The sequence below is a fragment of the Rhinolophus hipposideros genome, assembly GCF_964194185.1.
Source record: "Rhinolophus hipposideros genome assembly, chromosome: 17".
Taxonomy (NCBI): domain Eukaryota; kingdom Metazoa; phylum Chordata; class Mammalia; order Chiroptera; family Rhinolophidae; genus Rhinolophus; species Rhinolophus hipposideros.
Window position 1 is genome coordinate 36,355,574 of NC_138063.1, and position 25,647 is coordinate 36,381,220.

A 25,647-nucleotide genomic window follows, 5' to 3' on the forward strand; every position below is an offset into this window, starting at 1 on the left:
AAGGGCTACTATAGTACCCACTTTTAGGTAGAAGAGGATGTTAAACTAGAAATATATACAGAAAGAAATGGAGTTACAGTCAAAAAGACTTGTCAGGAGAATCACAGAGAACCCTACAAAGTACCCTACAGAAGACTAAGCTTTATACACCATTCAGGCTCAGAGAACATAATTCCAGAAATGGTGAAAAATATAAATAAATTGCAGTATATTTTTTAAAGGAATTCTATGCATCGATCAAGAATGAATGTTCCAAAATGGATTAATGCAGCCTGCAGGTCAAATTTGGCCCACTACTAATTAAAAAACAAACAAAAAAAAGCTTTATTAGAATATGGCCACGCTCATTTATTTATGTGTTATCTACGTCTACTTTTATGCTACATGTCAGGGATAAGTAGTTACGACAGAGACCAATGGCTCAGAATATCTAAAATATTTGTGTCTGGCCCAGAAAAAGTTTTCCAACCCCTGATCTGGAACAATATGTATTCTCATGAATGGACCTCTAAAGAGTAACACTGAGTGGAATAGGTTAAGTCAGAGAAAATGTGATTTTATTTATGAAGTTCAAATGTAGGCAAAATTAGCCTGAAGTAAGCAGAAAAGCAAACAAAAAGCAGACAAGATAAAGTTTTATTTTAAGGCAGATGTACATAGGTAGTAAAACTATTAGAAAAAGTAAAAGGATGAATTAGCAAATTAGCACGGCATTTAGGGTGGCAGATATCCCTGAGGGTGAAGATAGAGTTGTCAGGTAAGTGCATTCAGGAGGCTGTTGTTACATTCATTTCTGAACATGGTCCGTTTTATTATTCTTGTTTACATGTTGCCTTTAGCATTTACATATTCTTTTGTATACATACTATATTCAAAATATTTTAAAGGGATGGTAAGACTTTATCATTATTCCAATGCGACAAACACACACACACACACACACACACACACACAATTTGGGTTTTTTTTATTTGTTTGTTTTACCACAGAGCTGTTTTAAAATTGTTTATTGATCAGTTTTCATGACCAAGGTCATATTGAGTGCACATCATGTTTCTAGCACTACCTAAATTATTTAATTTTTAATACATGGCGTCAGGTGAAGTATAAACTATTAAAACCCTGTTGTATAAATTGAGAAACTGAGGCTAAAGAGTTGAAGTCACTTGCTCAATGTCACTCGGTAAGTTGTTTATATTTAATTAAAGGTTGATCTGACTTCAATGCCCAATCTTCTAAATACAGGAGAGACTGCCCATTAAAAACACAAAATGCACAAAATGATCCCTTCCGATATTTCTAACTTATTGTTTGATGCTTCATGAATCCCACATCTGGATAATCCTATGTCTGTCATCAAAATTATCTGTAATTTTATCAATCACAAGTTGGCAGTTAACCAAGGTAACATTATGTAAATAGCAAACATTTAGCAATCAAAGTACTAAATAAATTGTAAGAACCCAAAATAGAACTACGAAAGTGTATTTTGACTTTCAAGGTAATGCCTTAGATCATAGAAAACTAAGATTATATTTTGATCTTTCAGTGAAGCATTTAAAAGGATGTAATAAGTGTCATTATTTGGAAATATACATAAAGAGCTATTTATTTGACCCTTTGTCTGATTTTATCCAGCAGGCTTCTATTTGCCCCCAGACAGTATATTTTCTCATTCACCTTCTGATCTGTCCTTTATTCAACAACCTTTTAATAAAAAAATCCTATGCTGTTAATTCATGCTCTCAGTTTCCTCACTGCCAGAGATTCCCTACAACTCATAGTGCAAGTCAGATTTACTCACTCACGCAATACCACACAGCAGCACAGTTTTGAATCTAGGAAGCCACTCACCAGCTGTGTGACTGGGTATTGCCTCCCAGGAAAACTCATGTGTTAATTAGGACTGTTCCAGGATCCAGCTGCCCACACAGCTCTCTGCAGCATTCAGGGCACAGTCACAGGTCTGGGTCCTTTCTTTGCACCCTCTGGCCTAGGAATAGGGCACCCCATGAAAAATACTAATGCCTCTTCTGGGGAATACACCCCTAGATGTGAGTCCTAAGTGCATTATGGGCTGCATATATTTTTTAAGTGTCCATGTTTTTTGTGTTTTTTTTTTTAAATTATTTCCATGTTAAAGCAAGCCATACTATTTCATTTATTAAATTCCATGTACCTTGTGAGATAATTTCAGGCTAAATAGTTAAGAGGTCGACTAGGACTCTGACCTAAAGGCCTTACCTATAAGCACAGAAAACTGTCATCAACATAGTTATTTTGCCTACCTTAGCAAGCAGCCAGAAGTCCCTCATGATTATTTCTATCTTAATCATTGGAACTGATTGTGAAAACAGCTGAAGTTTTTCAATCATTCTGCCTGCAACCTAGCCTATGACTTATCACTGCAGTCAGACATGTTGTCGGTTCAAACAATTCACAAAAATTCAACTGTTTCTCTAGTAGCAAATATTTATGACAGTCACATAGTGAGAACACCTAATGTCTGAATGCCCATGTTGCAGATCACCAAAAGGGGCACGGCTAGGCAAATATTAGAGAGATAGGTAAAAAAATATGTAGAAAAGACACAATCTTAATCCTTTTAAGTACAGGGTCATCCCATTAATAACCAACTGACTATATCAGCATATTTTGTCAAATAGCCTAAAAACTATTTATCTTTCTTTTTGATATTATACACCATGATCAATAATTTCACCCATTATATTTACCTAAATAAAAAGATATCAATGACTGGAGTCTTTATATCTGTGAGTATACATTTACATGGTGGCTCACATGACCGTAAATGATATGTAGATGTACCATACTCATTTTCTCTACTGTTTGAGTTTTTGACTCGAAGAGCTCACACCATCCAATGGAAAGTAGATTGACCCAAATATGAATAATACATACCTACTTTTTGTTTTGATTATTTTTTAATCAACACTTGTAAGGCCTGCTTTCAAGAACATTAGGAGATTAAACTTAAATAACTAAATAAAATAACATATTTTATTCGTTTCAATTATAATTACTAAGTAAATCTGTGAGACAACATAGTTACACAGCAAAGATCAGGCAAGGGATGAGGTTAGAGTTATTGGGTAAGTGTTTAGGCCTTACTGATTTACCAATCCCAACCATTAAGAGCTAACGCATTTTTTAAAATATTAATAATAATTCACAGGTGAACTGAAACACCCAGTCTAGCAGACTGTATTTGGCTAAAGCTTAAATGTTAAATGCAAGTGTACGGTTTACATATATTATTCAAGTTTTCTTAGAGTCTGTATGTTCTATTTCTTCTTTATTTTTCTTTTTCTAAATCAAAGTTTATTGAGCTGACAATTGTTAGTAAAGTTAGTAAAGGTTTCAGGTGTACAATTCTGCAATACATCATCTATATATCGCATTGCATGTTCACCACCCAGAGTCAGTTCTCCTTCCATCACCATATATTTGATCTCTTTTAGCCTCATCTATCCCCCCAACGCCACCCTCTGGTAACCACTAAACTATTGTCTGTGTCTATGAGTTTTGTTTCTTCATTTGTTTGTCTTGCTGCTTTGTTGTTTTCAGTTTTATATACCACATTATCAGTGAAATCATATGGTTTCTGACTTTTTCTGACTTATTTCGCTTAGCATAATAATCTCAAGATCCATCCATGTTGTTGTAAATGGTACTATTTCATGTTTTCTTATGGCAGAATAGTATTCCATTGTGCATATATACCACATCTTCTTTATCCAATCATCATGGGCAGAGGACCTGAATAGACATTTCTCCAAAGAGGACATACAAATGGCCAATAGACATATGAAAAAAATGTTAAACATCACTAATCATCAAAGAAATTCTAATAAAAACCACAGTGAGACATCACCTCACCCCAGTTAGAATGGCTTTCATCAACAAGACAAATAATAACAAGCTTTGGAAAGATTGTGGAGAAAAAGGAACCCTCATACACTGTTGGTGGGAATGCAGACTGGTGCAGCCGCTATGGAAGACAACGTGGAGATTCCTCAAAAAATTAAAAATAGAATTACCATATGACCCAGCAATCCCTCTCCTGGGTATATACCCCCAAAAATCTGAAAACATTTATCTGTAAAGATATATGTGCTCCGATGTCTATTGCAGCTTTATTTATGGTGGCCAAGACATGGAAAAAACTAAAGTGTTCTATTTGTATTCAGTATATTCAGCTTATTTTAGTTTCAATTACAACTTTGTTAAATAAATAAATAAATAAATACATAAACGGGAGCCAAGGTACAAAAAGGGAAAAAGGAGATTATTCAAATCCAATTTCTCTCATTAAGTTTACAGTAAAGGGGTAGGATAAATTAACAGAAAGTTGTTTGCGATAATTTATGTATTCACATTATCCATGTCATTTTCTCAGTCTCCAAAACAAGAGATAATTAGATGTGGATCCCGCTTCAATAGGTATCATCAGGGTTAGCAAAACATTTTTATTTTGTAATTTAAATGGCTAGGTTTTTCTTAATCACCTAGTGAGGATCAATTATTAATTTTATTTATATTTATATTAATTATATGATTAATAATTAATTATAAATATTAATTATTAATTTTTGAGGAAATTATAATTCTATTTCTATCCCAAAAAACAAATTCCATCCAAAGTTGGAAATAAGTACTAGGTAGTGATAAAGCAAGATAATATAATTAGCTTTTTTTTAAAGTAAAGAAAAATATATATCCTTTTAGAGCATATTTCCAATCTTCACAAATATTTTTAACAATACAAGTAGCTTGCTCTATTTTATTTTAATTATTTTGGTTCTGTATTCAGGCTAAATTATGCTTGTGTTTAACCTACAAATAACCAGTCAAAGAGAGATGTATCAATATTCTAGACTGAAAGTAGGCTACTCCTTGTTATTCCAACTATAGTACAATGACATGACAGATGTTACCTGGTGGATCTTATTGTTAAAATTGTTGCCATGTTAGTTATTCTATTCTATGGAAGCATGAACCTACATATCTAGGTATTGGAATTTTTTTGTAAATTTTGTTATTTAAGTAGATGGCATAATTCATCAGAACTAGTTCAATATAAATAGCTTGAAAATAGCTTAACTGGAGAGTTATAAAAAATATAATATAATGTTGAAAAATACAGTATCCCATAATATTTTCCTTTTTGACTTCATATATATATATATATATATATATATCAAATTGATTAAGTGGTTCATTAGAACTTTTAATAGACAATAAAATAATTAGTGAATGCTGCAGAAATTTCACATTTATTTACCCAGTATTAGCATATAATTGCTCAATGGTGCTCCATGAGCTGACTATCAAATGCCTATTTTTAAATGGTGTAATCACACAGTTTTATAAAATAGATTCTAATGGCACTAATCATTTGTGTGCATGCTGGTTGGATTACTTTAAGGAACTATTAAAAATACATATATACTGACAATTCAGAGAAAGGAACTGGGTCACATTAAAGACATTAAAAATCTCTAAAAAGACAAGCTATTGTGAGATATGGCTAAAATTCTGGACATTGCTCCATATGCTACTCCTCTAATATGTAATTTTGATTTGGCCTTATAATGGTATAAAGTAGTAAAATTTGTGTCCAATTATTTTTTTTTCTGAAAATTTTCCATATCACCTACAAAGTTATATTTTCTGGTTTTATATTTAAAACAATATGCCATCAGTCAATAGACATTACCCAATTTATTTGAGACACAAACGGAAGTGTATCTGATTGACAGATACGGATTTATCAAATCTTCTTGCTTCTATTTATGGAGGAATTCAAGAAATCAAAATTTATGTTTAACCAATTTTTATATAATTGTATGATGAATAGTTATAAGTCATGACTTTGGACAGGAATCAAGTATGGTTCAAGGAATTTTAACCATGGAAAAGGCCAAAGGAACCTATGTAATTCAATAAACAACCATTAACGGAGCACACGTACTAAAAAATGCTTCTGATAAAATGGTATTATAAATTTTGTATCAATTTTGTTTGTGTAGGCTTAAAATTATTCAATTCTGTCCTATAAATAATATAGCAAAATCACCTGGTACATAATACTCAGCTTCTAGAATCAAACGCACAGTTTCTGATAATTACTAAGACGTGACATTGAGCAATAATATATCTCTCTCAGACTCAGTTTCTCATCAGTAAACTGGGATTAACAATAGAATCTAATTTATGTGGCTATCTTAAGGATTATTTACATTTTCGTAAGGTAAATAAAGTGCTTAGCATGGTAATTTGCATACAGTAAGCCCTCAGTTATCATTACTTATTATACAATTTTGATGCTGTTACCTTTAAGTACTTACTAAAGAAAAAATACAGTATAAGTAACATTTAAACAAAATGTACAAGAGTATTTTTTAGCAAGCATTATCAGCTTTATATAAGGATAGTTCGAGTGGGAAACTCCACAACTGAATCTCCACCCACGTACTTTACTACATTCATATATGGACTCCTTACTTCATCCTGTGGTCGTATCTGTCAGATGGCTGAATTAATGTCTGGGCTCCAAGAGGAGAATACATTGTAACTATGAACTATGACCCATAATCCTTTAGGCAGACTCAGAGTATCTTTTTATCTTGCCACACAGTAGAGCTGGCTGCTTCTAAGTTTCCACATGCATTTTCCTGAAGCTCCTACTCATCATTCTTGGCAGGAATCCTGTCCAAACACATGTTCAATTGAGAGCACGCTTAGAGGAGAGAGATTAATCTCTGCTGGTTAAATTAGGAAATTCTGCCTAGAGAGGTGGCTGCACATCACCCCTTGAACAAGGGTAGGAATTCCAAAGAAAATAGGTAGGAAGAGAAACACTCACATAGAGGGAACATTGTAAGTAAAGGAAAGAAGGCAGTATACGTGCAGAATGTGGAAAGAACTTCACTGTAGCTGAAAACTGGAAATGAGGACAGATTAGAGTAATAAAGGCTAGAAAAGTAAGTTTGAGGAGAGGAGATCTGAGTAACATATTAAGAATAACCAACTGGCTCAGTTGGTTAGCGCTCGAGCTCTTAACATCAAGGTTTCCAGTTCAATTCCCGCGTGGGATGGTGGGCTGTGCCCCCTGCAACCAAAGATTGAAAATGGCGACTGGATGTGGAGCTAAGCTGCATCCTCCACAGAGAGACTGAAGGACAACAACTTGACTTGGAGCTAATGGGCCCTGGAGACCCACACTGTTCTACAACATTCCCCAATTAAAAAATAAATAAATAAACAAATAAACAAACAAATAAATACATAAATACATAAATACATAAATAAATAAAATAAAATAAAAAAGAATGTTAATTGGTATTTGATTGATAATAGGCTACATTTGGTTGATAATAGGCTACATCAACAGAGGTAACTGACCAATGAAGTAACCTCAGGTACTAGGAAGCCCTCAATTATCTGTCGTTCACCAGAACAAACTCTCCAAAAAATAATATACAATGGTTAATTTCTACCCAGAGTGAACGAATTCAACATATTACTTCCCTGATTGAGGGATGAAATCTCCATTTGACTGTTAAGATAAAAGCATTAGCAGAGAAAAACATGTTTAATCTAAAACCTTCACAAATTAATAGCCAATGTTTATGAGATTTGTATGCAATTTGTAAATTGACTTGTGCTAAGATTTTTTACACATATGATTGTATTTAGTTCTTGTAATAACCCCATGAGTATTTTTCACTCTACCTGCAGCTGAAAAAACTAAAGTTTAGAGTGGTAATAATTTTTTTTCAAAATTATCAAAACCATAGCTGAAACTCTAGCTTGTCAGGGACCAGACCCGTTTATCCATTATGTTTACTATCTATAAACTGGTAGAGATTTCCCATTAGTGATTTGTTTATAAGTGGATCAAACAGTTTGATTTTTAGAATTAATATCACTAAACTGTTATATCAGAATCAGTAGTCTGATTTCTTCATCAACTATCATTTGGTACCTAAGAATGCATTTATCATTATTCAGGTTTTTCTTCCTATATAAATACTTACATTCAGTATTTCATATTTAAAGGATGTTGTTATAGATTTGACTTTACTTAAGAGTGGATTTTAAAAATTGCCTCCAAAAAGAATTACTAAGCCAAGGATGTTGTTTTATGATAAAAACACTTGTTTTCCATTTAAAGCAAATCATAATTTTAAAAATGAAGAAGACTGACTTATCTTGAAAAAGTAATCTCGGTTAGTTAAGTTTAGAAAATGGGTAACACCCTTGTTGCAAGCATACTCCCTAGGCCTAGAATATTTTCATTTAACTGTGAATTAAATTAATTCATCTTTGGCCATTTTTTCTCTAATATTCAAGTATCGATTAGTCATGCTGAGGTATGTCCCTCTTTGAAAAGTTCATTTTGTTTGTTCAGCAACTGAAAATGCCTCATATGCTGGAACATATTCTCAGTGATTTTTGGAAGGGACCTATTGATTTTCCTATATTTCTTTGTTCCTTCAGTATTAATCTGGTTGGCTTCTCGAATTCTCTGCATCACATCCCTTTCTCATCCAAACAGCTACTTTCTATTTGATGTGAACACGTACTTTAGGAGTCTCAGAGGTAGCTACTCAAATGTGCTGGGTCAAATTTGCTCCCCAGGGGTCATTTTCTTGTCTGGAGACATTTCTGGCCTAACACTGCTGGAGGATGGGCAGATGTGCTGCTAACACTGAGTGGGTAGAAGCCAAGGCAGCTCCTAAACATCGACAATGTACAAGAAAGCCCCCAACAATAAAGATTATCTGGTCCAAATGGTCAATAGCACTGAGGATGAGAAACCCTGTCTAGCATACGATTCATAGATAAATCTTGAAGGACAGTAGATGTGAACTTTAAGATAAAATATTAATCAATCAAATCCAAGAAGAAGTAAAAAATGTTAGACTTCATGACCACATTGGATTTTCCCCAGGGGAGCAAGGGTAGTTTAACTTTAGGAAATACACAATTTCAAATTTAATAAAGAATTAGAAAAATGTTTAGACAGCATTAAAAACAAATTAGACACACTTAAAGGACATAGTAATAACCTCTGAAGATGATTCAGTAGAAATTACCCAGAATTTAGCACACACAAAGGGGAAAAAAGAGCTGGAAAATATAAAGAGATGTTGAGAGACAGAAATTAAGGATGAAATGATAGGAACTCACATGTCTAATCAAAGCTTCAAAAGTAAAGGAAAGTTTATATTTGAAGATGTAGTGTCTGAAAATTTTCCAGAAATGATAAAAGGTACTCAGATACAGGAAGCCAAACAAATCCCAAAAAGGTTAAGTGAAAAGAAATTCACAACTAGTCACTACAGAACACCAAATAAAAGATTTCTAATAACATCCTGAGAGAGAAAAAAAAAAAAGAGAACTTTTCAAGGAACAACAATTCGACTAACTGCTGACTTCTTAACAACAATGGAACCAGACACTAAGAGAAATTGTTAACCACAAATTCAACAGCTAGAAAAACAATCTTTAAGTAGCAGGGCAAAAAAGGGACATTTCTAGTCAAACAAAAAAATGAAAAAGTTTGCCACTTACTGAAAAAGCAATTGAAATGGCCAAAAACATGTGAAACGATGCTGGGACTCATTAGTCACCAGAAAAATATAAATCAAGAGCAAAATGAGAAACCACTGCATATGTTTGGGATAAATAAAAAGTATCTGACTATGTACCAGAGAAGATATAAATTTTTTTTTTTTTAAAAAGCACAGAGCAGTTATGCACATCAGTGAAGAACTAAACATAAGCAAGCATTCTGGAAAATACTTTAACATTATTTTGAAGGTGTACATACTGCATGACCCAGTAAGTAAACTCCTATGTTGATAAAATAGAGAAAATTTTGCATATGAGCACAAGTGGATAGAAATAAATGTTCATATGTAGGCTGGTGGCAAGAATAAAAAACTGAAAGCATTCCTATTGAACATGAATAATAGAATGAAAATAAACTCTGAGACACTCTTTAGTGAAATAAATAATGGTGAGCATGAATGAATTATAGCTACTCACATGACTGAATCTCAGAAAAACTATGTGGAGGAAACAAAACATTTTGCAGAAAAATACATAAGTATGATGCAATTTAAATAAAATTCAAAATCATCCAAAATTACCCAATACATTACTAGCAATACAAACACATGTGGAAAACTGTTTTCATTTTTTTAAAGAAAAGCAAACATATAGCAAAGAAAAAAATCAACATAGTGGTTACCTTTAAGAAGAATGGACAAGAGATGGCATGTGGAAGGGCATAATTGGCAACTTTAAAACAAATGGTAATAATCCTTTTTCTTAGAGTTGTAATGTGTATGTGGGTGTTTATGGTACAGTATAAACTGTACTACGATACTTTATACTATGCATACATAATATAAAGATTATTTGTACACATTTCGTATCTGATTTATGTATAAAATAGTTAATATTTAGTAAGCAACCTCTGGGAAAGACATTGTTATGTAGCATCAAACTTGATTTTCTTAACTCTATCATTGTTCTGCCTTTTCAAAACTTTCTTAGCTGTAAGCTTTTTTCTTATCCGGCTAAATAAGAGAAACATCTTCTCAAATGTTATTTTTAAAAAATTGTTCACATTACAAATTGGATTTCATTACTAGATTGATATTGAGAAAACTGACATTCTTACAATTTTAAGTTCTCATTTTTCTAGCAGAAAAACTTTGATTTCACCTTTCAATTTAAATAAATGTTTTGATACATATCCTGTTGACAAACTTCACTTCATAGCTCTAATTCTAAAATAGATGGATAGAAAAGATATGGAGCCTTGCCACAGTTCTGTTGCTTGCACGACATAAGAGGCTGCAACTTAGTATTTCTGACTGAAACTCTCTTTGCTTTGATCTTAAGGAACAATCACTTAGGAATGATACGTTTTTTGATCTTGCCGGGGAATGGAAAAATAGTTTGAATTGTCTCTTCATTGAGGCCTCCCCAAAATTTTTTGCCCTGGGGACAATATCTCAGCAAGAGAGTCATGGTTTCTAGAGACAGCTCCTTGGCTCATGATAGTATAATTGCCAGAAATTTTGTAAGCCAAATAAAAAACCCAGATATTATTTTTTTAAAAAATAAGTTATATAAAGTAACAAGTAAGTTATGTTTAAAAGAACTATCATTTTTAATTATTTTACATTTTACTATTATCTATGCTTTTGAAATTATTTATGCTTATTTATACTACCTGTGTAGTAGAAATGCTACATCATGATGCCACTGTGTATCTTTCCAATTCTAAATTCAGTGACTTTATCATGTTGTTAATAAACTTACATACGTTTAAATAACTCCCTTTTCGTACTCCTTTTCTCAGTCTATTGGATCCATCAATTCTGAGAGATGTTTTAAATTTCCCCAATAAAAAGATTATCACACTTTCCTCATATTAATTTCAATCTTTGCTTTATAGATTTTGATGTTGTGTTGTTTTGCAAATAATGATCAACGCTGTGCAAACCTTTTGGATAACTATATTTACTACTTGAACTATAATTCTGTCTCATTTAATATCTTTGCCTAAATTTTTACTCTCTGTAATATTAATATTTCTATTTTTGATATTTTTCTTAAATATTATGTGATAATTTTGTCTACTATAGACTACATACACCTAGATTTACTTTTTTTCAATATGAGACTCTCCATCTTTTAATAGGAAAATGTAACACTTTTACATATATTTTCATTCCCAAAATGTTTGACTTAATTTCTGCAGCTATAATTTTGCTGCAATGCATCTTCAGATTATTATTTTGGAGTTCTTTTCAAGTTCTTTCTCCAGAACACGTTGTCAAACTAAGATAAGTTTTTTTTTTTTATTATACATTAATTATTATTGTAACCCATCAAAAAGAAAAACATGGAGATTTTCTCATCTTGAAAACACATCTTGAAATAGAACGGCAGGTTTAATTAACAACAGAGTCCAAGTATCAATGATTCCCCAGAAACTCCTTCAGTTCCAACAATGATTGCTACCAAAAGAGTAACTGCTTAGATTAGCACTAGTGCTTAGGTCAATTCAGTACGCTGACGGCCACCTGAAAGCTGGCAATCTTGAAATCAAAGCGTAGTTCCCTACAAGACCTCTTTCATCGCTCATGCAAACCTTTCAGATGTTGTACTGAAGATAGGTATCACAGCACCATTAAAGCAGCAATGTCCCCAATCATTTGAACTGCAATGGTGCATATGTTTTAAGACTATTGTCACTCCTTTGAACTTTCCCATAGTTTAATATGCAATCTATATTCTGAGTCTCAAAGACACATTTTTTTTTCTATAAACATGAGGTTAATCTCACTGCTCTCTGCAGATGTATTATAACTGGCAGCATGAATTATATATTTAATCCTGTGACCCAGTAGTATTAATTAGCATTACATTTTAATTCACACATCAAGAAAATACCTGTACTGTGAAAAGCTTTTTTGCCTAGGGGGCAAAAGAAGTCTATCCTTCCTAAACCAAAATGAAAGCTAGTTTAACACTGTAAGATACTTTTCCCTCTTATAAAGCTATCCATGAATTGCTACGCATAGTTTATTACTGTTGCATTTCCATAGACCCCTTTGTGTTAAGAACTTATGTAGTTCACAATGTGATATATACAGATGATGTGTTACAGAACTGTACACCTGAAATCTATGTAACTTTACTAACAATTGTCACCCCAATAAACTTAAAAAAAAAGAATTTATGTAGTTCAACAATAAACTGAGTCAGAAAACTTTGCATTTAGCCCTCACTCTGGTATTGGATAACAGGACCTGCGGGAAATTACTTAGCGAAGTGACACACTCACAACTTGTAAAATGTATTCATTCTTCAATGATATTTAGGATCAATGTGCTTTCTACATCCAAACCTTAGTGTATGCTTCTCTTTCCACATGGCACCTCTACCCCCTTACCAATCTGGATGACCATACTGCTGTTTTGAGCCTCTACTGAAACATTTTTCTCTTCTCTGAATCCCTTCCTCCTTCATCCAGGAAGTGCTTGATTGACAGCCTGTTTCTTGTGATAAACTGGAAGCTCCTTAAGTGCAGATACTATGGATTCTCACTTCTATATATCTGGGGCCTAGCATGATGCTTAGAAGGGAATCGAAATGTAAAAACATTTATTTAATGACAAATCAATGAAAATATAAATATACACCTATGCATGAACACCCTGTAGTAGGAGCATATGACTAAGAAATAATTTTGGTTAAATCCATTTTTTTGTATACAAAGTTTTGACAATTAAGTTCGCAAACTCATCCTAGAAAAAGTTCTACATACCTCAATGCTGAACATCACTATGGTCCCTTCAAAGTACTCCCCGTGGGAAGCTATGCACTGATGCCAGCACCTAGTCCACCCTTCAAAGCAATTTTGGAACTCTTTCTCTGGAATGGCCATTAGAGCTGTTGTCATATTACCCTTGATGTCCTGAATGTCATCCAAATGTCTTCCTTTCAATATTTCCTTTATCTTTGGGTGAAAAAAGAAGTCACTGGGAGCTAGATTAGGTGAATAGGGAGGGTGTTTCGATACAGTGATTTGTTTACTGGCTAAAAACTCCCTCACAGACAGTGCCCTGTGGGCTGGTGTATTGTCGTGATGCAAGAGCCATGATGTTGGCCAAAAGTTCAGGCCATTTTTGTCTGACTTTTTCATGCAGACTTTTCAGCTTCCAAATAGTAAACTTGGTTAACTGTTTGTCCATTTGGTGCAAATTCATAATAAATAATCCCTCTGATATCAAAAAAGGTTAGCAACATTGTTGCAACAAGTTCACAAACTTAATTGTCTGACTGCATATACAGGAAAGATCACCCAGCGAGTAATCGGGATTCATTTTACACTTATGCATGCATGTTTGAGGGATCACACCTTTGTGATGGTCCCTCACTCACTTTGGTTTAACTAGCGGAGTATTAAACCACTGCTGATGAGGAGAAAATATTCTGCTTTAAAGAAGCAAGGGACATTTGGTCCAGTGCTCAGATAAAAGGGAAAGAAAACTAAGTTTGGATCCACTAAGTTTTCAGAGCTTCTTCTCTTATTATAGGGAGTATAATGAATGGCCAATATTTTGCCAATCTCACACTAAGTTCTTTAGTGCTAAGAGATCAAAATGAGCATTTTTACATTTTAATTAGCAAAATGACCTACAGTCATCAGTATTAAAAGGAACGTCATGTTAATAGGGAAATGACAGCTACCAGGCTATTGTTTTATGTCAGGGAACTTGCCAGAAATTGAATACACAGGCTGGCTGGCTCAGTGCACAGTGGCTTCTAACCCAGACACTCGTGGCCATTCTCTGCATCCTAGGAACCTTCAAGAAAAAAAATGTCCGCTGTGTTACTTGACAACAATATGCTGAATTACTTAGATTCCATCTACATGTCCATAACAAGTGATAAATATTCAAGAAAAAGACTATATTTTACCCAAAGAAAACATTTCTTAATTTTGTTATTTTTATTATTGATGTGATTTCTCTTCATGAGCTGTAACACAAATAAATTATATATTGGGTAATTAAAATAACTTGACAAGTATCATTTTGTGATCATTTTCAGTTCATGTATGCAGAACGATTTTAATTAATAGAGATGAATTCAACATTCTTGATGTTTATAAGACATGTTAAAATTGATATGTTGAGGGAAGTTTTTTATTATTTTATAACCTTCTTGGATAATAAAGAAGTTTGTTACATTAATTTAATAACTGAAAATGTATATTAATAAAGACATTGATAAAATGAGAAAAATATGTAACATTCAAAGAAAATGTAATTATCAATGTTGACAGATCCAACATACTTAGATGATCCTAAGTATTTTAAGAGCATTATAAATTCTGATTGTTACTCAGAGGCATATTAATATTGTCATTAAGAATCACAATCTGACAGCCCCAGAAGAGAAGACAATTATTCAGACAAACAATTGTAATAAAAAAAGCTATTGTGTTGATATCAATAGCAATATCAAATTAAAGTTACTTTTGGAATTTATGATTAATACATTGTTCACTTTTTTGGCAATTAGAATTCTGAATAACTGATGTTAATAATTTAATATTGAAATAATCAACACAGTTTATTAATTACAATCTGAGAATTCAAACTTTAAATTGAGAGGACTATTAAGTGGGAAAGAAATGGCATTTTTATATGGGAAAAATAAAATTGGTGTTATATAGAAGTATTTATTTCCAAATTGTTTTTTACTATCTTAAGAAGTTTTTCTTCAAATTCTATCAGGTATCTGGGTAGCTAGATATCAAGCAAGTTAAAGACTAAACACCATTTGGTGATTCACTGTTACCTTCTGAATATTGGGATTATGGGTTATTTTTATGTTTCTCTTTACTTACTTTTGAGAGATCATCTTTTTTTATAATGGCCATGCATTGTCTTACTATACATCTTAAACATTTTCAAATTGCTTTTAGGAATATGGAAAACCTGTGTGCTTTTGGAATTTTTTTCTCCTTTAATTATATTGCGTTTAGGAAAAATGAGGAAAATACTTTCCTTAGGCCACTTCTGGAGTTGATAACCCCATTTGATGAGGGAACAAAAGTGTCAGAAGGTGCCATGGCTCTGGTCAACTCTTATCTTTCTACACTCAACCCATATTACACTTTAATTACAATTATTTTATATATGTACTAATCTAGACACGCTTAGTTCTTGTGACTCAGCTGCTCAGAACCCCATGATAGTACAACCACAGGCTCAGCTACCATTGCTGTCTTTCCTAGCTGGTAAGTATTCAGCTAACCAAGCCAGCAATTTGCTATTGCTTTCATTTGCTCACAGGAGGAGCATCAAAAGTGAGAGGTTTGATCCTCTTTGTCCAAGGACTGGGCTGAGCCTTCCAGGAGCACACGTTTCATCGTCCAGTGTAAAAGAAGGTCTTAGAGGTCATGCTTTTGTAGTTCTAGGTTTTCAGAGGATGACTGCAAATCAAAACTATGAGACAAAGTATCATATCCATAGGGCAAACTAAAGGAAACTACTGTAATAACATAAGGGCAAGAAGTTTTCAGGGAAAGCACCGCAAAAGATCCGGAATCAAAATGCAAGGGGGAAAAAATCCAATACATCAGTTATAAAATATGAGAGTACTGGGAACTCTTTCTTGCTAAAGACTGACCTGTTTGTTACCTGAAGGGGCATTTCATATCAACAGGTAGAGAATCATGCAGAAAATAAATGGTTTAGCATAAATCCACCTCCATCCTTAGAGCAGCCCAAAACACTTTTATATTGGTCTGTGAAGCATAGCATTTAATTATGTAGACTTTCAGATGAGTCCTTTAGTGATCTATTATTCTGCAATCCCACTGCTTATATAGGATGCACTGAGGGACAGGTGTCAGCATAAGAAACAAGATAGTGTTCAATGGGACAATTGGCACCTATAAAACCACATTACAGTCCCTTTAACAGATCCTATGCATAGCTCTTGCAACTGCTCAAGAATCCCCTATATATTGGAGAGTGTCTCGAGTAAAGTAAAGTTTCTAAAAATGAAAAAAAGAAATATATATATATATATATTTCTTTATATATATATGGGGACAACTTACTTTAACAAAACAAAATTAGAAAATAAACAGTGCAAAATTGGGCAATGGCATCTGTACACAATTTATATATCCGTATCTACATAACCAGTGTCAAATATTGTGTGCTGCCTGTACCTTCTTAGAAATAAACCTTAGAGTAAAACAACTTAGGTGGAACTATGGGGGTGTTGTGCTGGTAAGGTATGCTGTGATAACTGGAAAACATGAGACATCTGGTCTGTATTACATTCTCTACACAGTTGACTATGTACTGTTTTGTCCTCCACGGTAATTACTGCACCAGTTTGTGTGGCTCTTGGTTACAAAGATTATTTGTATGAGTATGTGCAAGTGTATATGTAACAACATGATGCAGGTGTAGTGTCTTTATTCGCTGTGATTTCATTTGTCTGAGGAACGACATAGATATGATTAAACTCCTGCTTCAAACCAACACAGATTGTATCCTCACAGTGCCAATTTTGGTGAATCTGTCCTAAGCTTCAGCATAAATAAATAAAAATGTAATCTATTTTCATGCTATTTATTACTCAGTAATATGATCACAGTGGAATAAAATGCCTCAGTGTTTCTCTCCCTGGGATTTTTCTAAGTTGCCATTTACTCAATTATGAGATTGAGACCCGGGCAGGATCAATCTCATAATCTTTTCTCAGAAGGGTTTTGTTTCCCTCCCCTCATCTTTGGTAATAACCTCTGATTCTATTTCATAATGGAATTGAAAGGCAGCAACTATATAAACTGAGAGCAAATAATTGTATTATTCTTTAAATGAGCCCATTGAAATGGCAAGGAAGGGACATCATAAATCTTTTTTACTGAGATATATGTTGAGCTTTTATAGGCCTAAGTTTGTGAAATGGTACACTGTATTACCATTTTCAGGATCCCACTGAGGGCTACCACAGTAATAGTAATCACAATAATTATAGATGTGGACAGCGACTATCTTCTAATCAGTCAGCTGTCTCTAAGCAACCAGGTTTAACAAGACTAGCAGTTGCCACCTCATATGTTCATGTAAAAGTAAAACTCTCAGAATTTAGTCATTACAGAATTGATGCCTTAAGCCCTCCGACCTCTAATGGATTTGTCATTTATCTCCGACATCTGAGATCTAAACTAGCTCTTCCAAGTCATAATGGTGATCATTTGTTCTCTCTCTGCCAAATAACTTGATGGTTAATTCAAATGTAGTTTTTTACTAAAAATCAGACATGGGGCTTAGTAAATTCATAACAAATTATTCTTCCCAAACACAAGATTTCTATCAGGAGTTAGAATGAATATAAATAACCATATGCCATAGCACTGTTACCATGTGACATGAGTCAATTTGCTTTCCAGTTTTAAGCCACAGGGATGTATTTCTTAGTCCACATTCCTTTATAACCCCTTCAGCAGTTTTGAGTGAATTAACAGTTAAACAAGTTGTTTTAAAAGATGCCATTTTAGACAAAATAGGGGAGAAAGTTGTTAGTACATCACTAAGTACTTTCTGTCCTTTAAAATTAGGCATCAGAGTAATTAATCCTAGAAACTATAAGCATATATTTTAATATTTGCTGACTTTGCTGTTGTATAATGCTTTGTTTCTTTTTTTAGCTTTTTCACATACAGAATCTCATCTAATTCTTAATCAATCCTGTAAATTAAGTAGGACAAGATCCTTCCTGTGAATTTTCAGATAAGAAAAGTGAGAGACTAAAAGATCATACGGTTTACCCAAGGTTAGCATGGCAGAGCTAAACCAAGTACCCAAGGGGCCTGATTCCTGTCCATTCCTTTTCTGGAAATATCACATTGATTTATTTGCTATACAACCAGGGGTTGGATTTTGGAGAGGGGGAGTGGACTCTACGCTCCCTAAATTTATAAAAGATAATATTTTTTTTTCTTCAGTGGTAATACACAATCATCCTCGGTCCCAGAAGCTCTATGTTGCTTAGAAAACTCATGTTTTTTTTGTTTTGTTTTGTTTTGTTTGTTTGTTTTTCCTGTACCATGCCTGTAAAAGACATTCCTTTAGTGGCTACAGGAAGTCTTCTGGTATTGTATTCGACACTGTCTATGAAACCTTTCTTTGTTTAGTGAATTTGGACAGGTCTGTAGAGACCTTGCTTCTTATCATATGGCTCGATCACTGGGAAACGATGTCTCCCCAGTTGTGTTGTGCTGTTCATGGTCTGTTTAAGTAATAGTGACATTTGGTCGAAAGAAAAGCATTCCCTTCGACAACCTTTCTCTTTGTCAATACAAGTGCATAAACAAGGAAAGCCCCACTGAGATTTATGTTATCTTCTACTCTCCATTTTTACTGTTAAAACGTCTCAAATAGCATAGGTGCAAGAGGCCATAAAGGCAGTCATATTCCACATTTGTCTATTTAACTAAGTCTATTTGGACTTTATGTTAGCAAATCTACAAGTCCTAGGCCAAGTATGACTGTGAGGGAGACATAGTTTATCTGTAGTACTTTCTCATTTCTGGATCTTCCACTCTGCTCAACAGTCTTCACTGGCAACCAGTGCCTTTCTCTCTCTCCTAATCTACAATGGTAGATGGGAGAGTTTCAAAGGGATTTATCAGGTCCTGTTAATTAACTAATTCTCACTCAAAGTTAATGATACCTCAAGTGAAATAGAGGTATAATTGATAGAGGTTTTGGAGCTTAATCCCAAGATATGATTTCTGTTGATAGATTTTATGGTAATTTATAATGGAGATGTCATATATGTTGGGGCACTGTTGAACCTCATCCTTCACATAATATCATGCAGGTAGCTCCTTACCATGCTCCCATGGTAAGAATCATATTAAAATTCTGTATTGTTATAAACAAAAAGTTCTTAAGTCATAGGAGAGAATCACATATGTTCTAGCTGAGTCTGAATCAGAGAATTATATAGAAACTAAAATATTATTATCCTTGATACAACTTTCCTCAAAGTTTTAGACCTACCTCCTAATCTATTTTTTTCTAATATGAGTACTGTGGGCTTCAGTTTTGGTGAAATTAACCCACCCTCTCTTTTCTTACCCATCCTTCATTTCTCTTTGATAGACGTGCCCCATAGTTAACACAAGTTTTGTTTGAAAGGAGGCAGCAATTGTAGTCAAATGCCTCTAACAATACATGACTACATATTACATATCTACACCCTAAAAACCCCTATATCAGGTTTGGTGTCTTCAGGTATACATATTGTTGTAATATAGAAGCTATCTGAGCTTTTCTTTCAAATGGGGAGGTCTGCATGTCTTCATCTCAGTTGTTGAGTCTTGCCTTCAATCTCACTCCATTGTGTCTTCTCCAGGCCAGTAAATCCAGCAAGTAATCACTTATTCAGTAACCGTTTGAGATACTTTTGTGTGTTAGGTCTTTGGGGTCTAAAATATGTATACAATATATACCCAGACTTCTAACAGCTTATAACATTTAGTACTCACACCAACGTCCAGAATAAAATACGAAAGTGAATTATGCATTTCATTGTCCTAGGTCATGAACAATGGGAACTTGGAACTGAAGAATATCTATAATTTCACCATACAAAGAATGTAAATGAGAAAAACAGGCAGAGAGAATAGGATAAGGAAAAACATGGATATGTGCAAGTACATTAAAAGTACAATGTTTCCCCCTCCCGCAACATGTAATCCATGACAATTACCTAGGGAGCTTTTTAAAATTTATATTTCTGGGCTCTACACAAAAAACAGTCAATCAGGAGCTTAGGAAAACGGGGGCCCTCAAAATCCATATTTAATAGAAATTGTACTGCTAGCCTGGCCAGATTTTGGGAACCAATGATGTAGATTGTTGAGTACATTCATTCTTTCAAAGATTATTTATTGACCTCCTAATACGCATCAGACATAATTTTAGATGCTTGAACAAAGTAGACAAAGATTCTACTATTGTGTAGCTTACATCTGCTGGTGTGAGACAGATACTATTCTAAGTGCAACACGTGGATTAACTAAATTCTTCTGTATTAAAACCCCATCAAGTCTTCATTTCCCATATGAGAAAAGCTAAGGTACAAAGAGTTTAAATAATTTATTTCAGGTTACATAACTAGAAGGAGGGGGGCCTGGAATTCTCAAATGCAATGTAACTCCAGAGCTCTCATGCGTGGCTGGCTACATAATTTGCAGAGCCCAGTGTAAAATGAAAATGCAGGGCTGCTTGTTCAAAATACAAGAAACACTTATGTCAAAGGTACAAAAATGTAAAGTGTTTTTCATTCTTCCATGGCTTCTTTCACATCTTGTGATTTTTTTTTTATTTGCTACATAATGTTATTCTAAGAAAGACAAAATTAAATTGTAAATGATTACATGACTATCACCATTCATCTTTATACTTTACAGCTGGTTTTAAATGCAAACATAAGAGAATTTAACTCATATGTATGATCATTGACATTACATAATTCGTATTTCATAGCTTATACATTCTTACCAGAACAGCAGAAATGCTGCACAAAACCAACTCAACATTTTATTTTACTTCTTGATAAACACAGATATTTTGCCAACATTCTTTACCTTTGACTTATGGGTGAGTAAGGAAGTACTGAAAGAAAACGAAACTATGGGTTGCCTTTTCTTCCCTTCTACTTCATTATTTCAGTGTATTTAGTTAATACACAGCAAGTGATTACCAATAAGAAAGGATATGATGGAGTCCCTTTATCCTTCATGTGTGTTAGAGTCATTGCCTTCATTCTGTGCTTGAAAAAAGTTCTGGTTCAAATGGAAAGTGTGGCCTCTCTTGGCTGTCATCACCCAGATTTACTCAGTTGCAGACATAAGTAACACGCTTACCTTTTACTCACGTTATGTCTGATGGTACTTTCACACACCTTGGGCACACCAGAATTCTGTGCTTATGTGGACTTATGAATGCTATGTGGGAAAGGCACAGAAATGAACAGCGGACATGTATACGAGGTCAGACAATTAAGTTCATGAACTCATCCTAGAAAAAGTGCTATATACCTCATCGCTGAATATCACCATGGTCATCATTGAAGTACTCCCCTTGAGAAGCTATGCACTGATGCCAGTGCCTAGTCCACCCTTCAAAGCAATTTTGGAACTCTTTCTGGAATGGCCATCAGAGCTGTCGTCGTATTACCCTTGATATCCTGAATGCCATCAAAATGTGTTCCTTTCAATATTTCCTTTATCTTCAGGTAAAGTAAGAAGTCTTTGGGGGCCAGATCATGTGAGTAGGGAGGGTGTTCCAATACAGTTACTTGTTTACTGGCTAAAAACTCCCTCACAGACAGTGCCGTGTGAGCTGGTGCATTGTCGTGATGCAAGAGCCGTGAATTGCTGGTGAAAAGTTCAGGTTGTTTTCATCTAACTTTTTCATGCCGCCTTTCAGCACTTCCAAATGGTAAACTTAGTTAACTGTTTGTCCAGTTGGTACAAAGGAATAATCCCTCTGATACCAAAAATGGTTAGCAACATTGTTGTTACAAGTTTGTGAACTTAATTGTCACACTTTGTATTGTATGTATTTTCTCTACTTACATACATGGTCTATTGCCACCAGACTCTAACAAATCACCAATTTAAAGATGAAATTATGTAACATTACAAGATGGCTACAGCAAAGCTTTAAACCTAGCATGAATCCTCTCAGCCCACCTGTATAACTGCACAGGTCACACATCCATGATGTCAGCACTACGTAATCTGACGTACCCCTCGATATAGCATCCTACATATGGTGGCTTCAGGGTGACCCACCACCCTTGTCATTCTTGCTTAGGTTAATTCCTGTTTATAAATGTCCCTTTGTAGCGTAATGACCGTGATTGAACATGATACTCTAGATTTGACGTTCTCAGAACTCAAAACATTATCATTTCCTTGCTTAGCCCTTCACACTAAATGCACCCTGTTTCCTAATTTGGATAGCTGCAGTGTTCCATCACATTTTCGTCCTTTCAGTATTTGTCCTCTATACTTATCATAATACTACCAGTATTACTATACACAGACACTCTTCAAAGTGCTTTCCAAAATGCTTCCTTTAATCCTCAAGCAATGTTATGAAGTATATACTATTTGTGGTAGGCCGAATAATGCATGAAAGATGTTTATGCCCTAATCCCCAGAGCCTGTAAATATGGCAAGGGGGAGTTAGTATTGCAGATGGAATTAAATTTGCTAATTAACTGATCTAAAAATAGGGAGATTATTATGGGTCATCTGGGTGGACCCAATGTAATTACAAGCATCCTTAAGTGTAGAAGAAGGAGACAGAAGAGAAGTTTGAAATGATTCAATGTGAGAAAGATCAACCCATCATACTTGTAGCTGGTTTTGAAGATGGAAGGAAACCATGAGACAAGAAATGTGGGCAGTCTCTAGAAGTTGGAAAGGAAAGGACACAGGTTCTCCTCTAGAGTCTTCAGAAAGGAATACAGACTTGTCAACATCTAGATTTTTTGCCTAGTGAAGCCTGCTGTATTAAACTTCTGACCTAGCAACAAATGTCTTGTGTTGGTGTCTCTCATTATTTTTTCTATTGGATATTGCTAATAAAGAACATTGCATTATAAATAGTTGCTTAATAAATATTCTAAAATAAATGATCACTTTTCAACAAATTATAATCTCTTCTGTGAAGTATTCATAATGTAACAATCTCAATATTTAACACATAACTAAGGGTAAGTGGAGAGCATGAACCACATCACATTTGGGTAAAATTGAAGAACCTAGCAGTAACCTCCGACAATCAACCTTCTGGACATTTTGCATTCCCAATCTGTCTTTTTAAAAAATTATGCTCCAAGAAGGTATTGCATTTATCATTCCAAAACACGAAAAACATATGTCACAGCTACTGTCAAGGGGCCATGTAAGTCTCAAAGATATTTATTTGCCAATGTGCTATACATTATTGCCTTTCTAGTGCATTGCTGGAAAAAAATTAAAGAAAGAAAATAGACATAAGTAAATCTTTTCAGTGCTTGCAAAGAAAACATCAACTAAGAGTTGTAAATTTTGTTGTGGACCAAGCAATTAGCTGAAGTTAATAATTATTTAAGTCGCTTTTTAGTATACGTACCAACATGGTAGCCCAATTCCTAGGTTAAATGAAATGCAAATCTTTTCCAAGTCTGGATTTTAGGTTGCATGCTTAGATTTCAGAGTTTTCCAATATCCTGTGCAACACACACTATTTTTTAAAAAATATCTTGTTCCTTTATCACTTGCTTTCTGATTCCCCCCAGCTCTGCTCTCACCTCTGCCAGGGAATGGAAGTGGATAGGCAATTTTCACTACAAAGAAGCTACCAATCCAATATTCTCTGCATAATTTATATGTGCAGCAAGGGAAAATTACCAGCATAATTCTATTATGGCATTTCCACAGTTATGCTCAATTGCTCTCCCCTAAAGGCACCAGCATTTTCATTTCCAAATATTGTCTGTTCGGCTTCTGTCTTTCATTCCCTGCTTAGACACTGGGTTGTTTCCACATTCAGGAAGTCAATCTCAAAGCCTTTTTTAACTGGTCTCTGATCTTCAGTCTCTTAGTCTGTTGTGACATCACAGGCTAGCATGAAACACTAAAGAAAACATCCTGCTCTCACCTTCAATCTGTGTTTTTTATGAAGAAGCACAAAATATGCAAGCTCTAAATTGCATTCTAAGGATAATATTTTTTCACCTTCTATAACTTTGACTTTAGACATTGATTTTAAAAAATAAAATCCTTTTGGCTGATTACCATTTTATGATTGAATTTAAATGAAATCTGATCTCATTGACCCTGCCTGTTGAAATCTTCCCAATGTAAACATTCTTTTCTGTAGTCTTTCTGATAACCTCCAAATCAGGTCATCTCTCTTTTCTCTGTCTTCTAATTGTACTTTGGGTTTTCTTATTCTACCTCCAGCATTGCCATAAGTGTACTTAGGTAATTTTATTGAGGGGATTCAGTCTTTTGGTTCATATATACAAAACTATATTATTTCTTCCTGTGGTTCAGCTGAACTTTCCTGCATCAAATTCCCCTTTCCCATTAATTAGTGTGTCTGTTAATTAAGTTTTTGCCTGATGTCATACATTTTCAGTTACTGTCATTACTAGCATAGGTATACTTTGATACGTCAGACTCAGTTATGTTTATTTAATACCTTTCTTTTTAAATTATGCTTCAAGAAGATATTGCATTTAACATTCTAAAACATAAAAAAGTCATTTGTTTTATTTTATGCCCTATAAAAATATGTCATTATATTTATTTTAGAAATTAATTTAATAAAAGGCTTCTCCTTCAAAGAATATTAAAGCTCATTTCCTCTTTCTTACAACATAGTCTGATACACTGACCCCCATATCTTGGTAAATAAGAAAGGATACAAGAATTTTGATTCTGAGAAAATTCTTCCTCCTTTCCTCTTCTGGGCAGTAGTTCTTCCAGTGTTGGAGAATAGGAGAAGGAATAGACAGAAGCAGCAGAGATGCACTTACTCAACCATGGACACTTGCTGAAAGACACGTGTCACTGGCCTAACTCTGCTTCTGGCAAATTTTAATCCCATACTGGTTGCTTTTGCTGATGTGGAGGTCTGTGACAGGAGCAGTTTCATGGAAATGTGACCTGTGCAGTTGCACAAGACCCTGGGATTAGGAAAAGATTTCCACGTAATTAAATATTTTGCTGTTATCATCTTGAAATCCTCAATTTTTAAACAAAAGGCCTTACATTTTCATTTTTACAGGGCCTCATAAATTATGTAGCTGGTCCTACTGTATGTGTAGGTAGTGGTCTTGCTGTTCTCCAAATGCTATTCAATTCCCTTAGACACCATACTTAATCAAGGATCTCCCACAGAATGGAAATCCTCTCCCGTTGCCTATGCCAGTCATAATACCCCATTGCCCACTTGGAGTTGGGCATGCCATTTCTCAACTTGG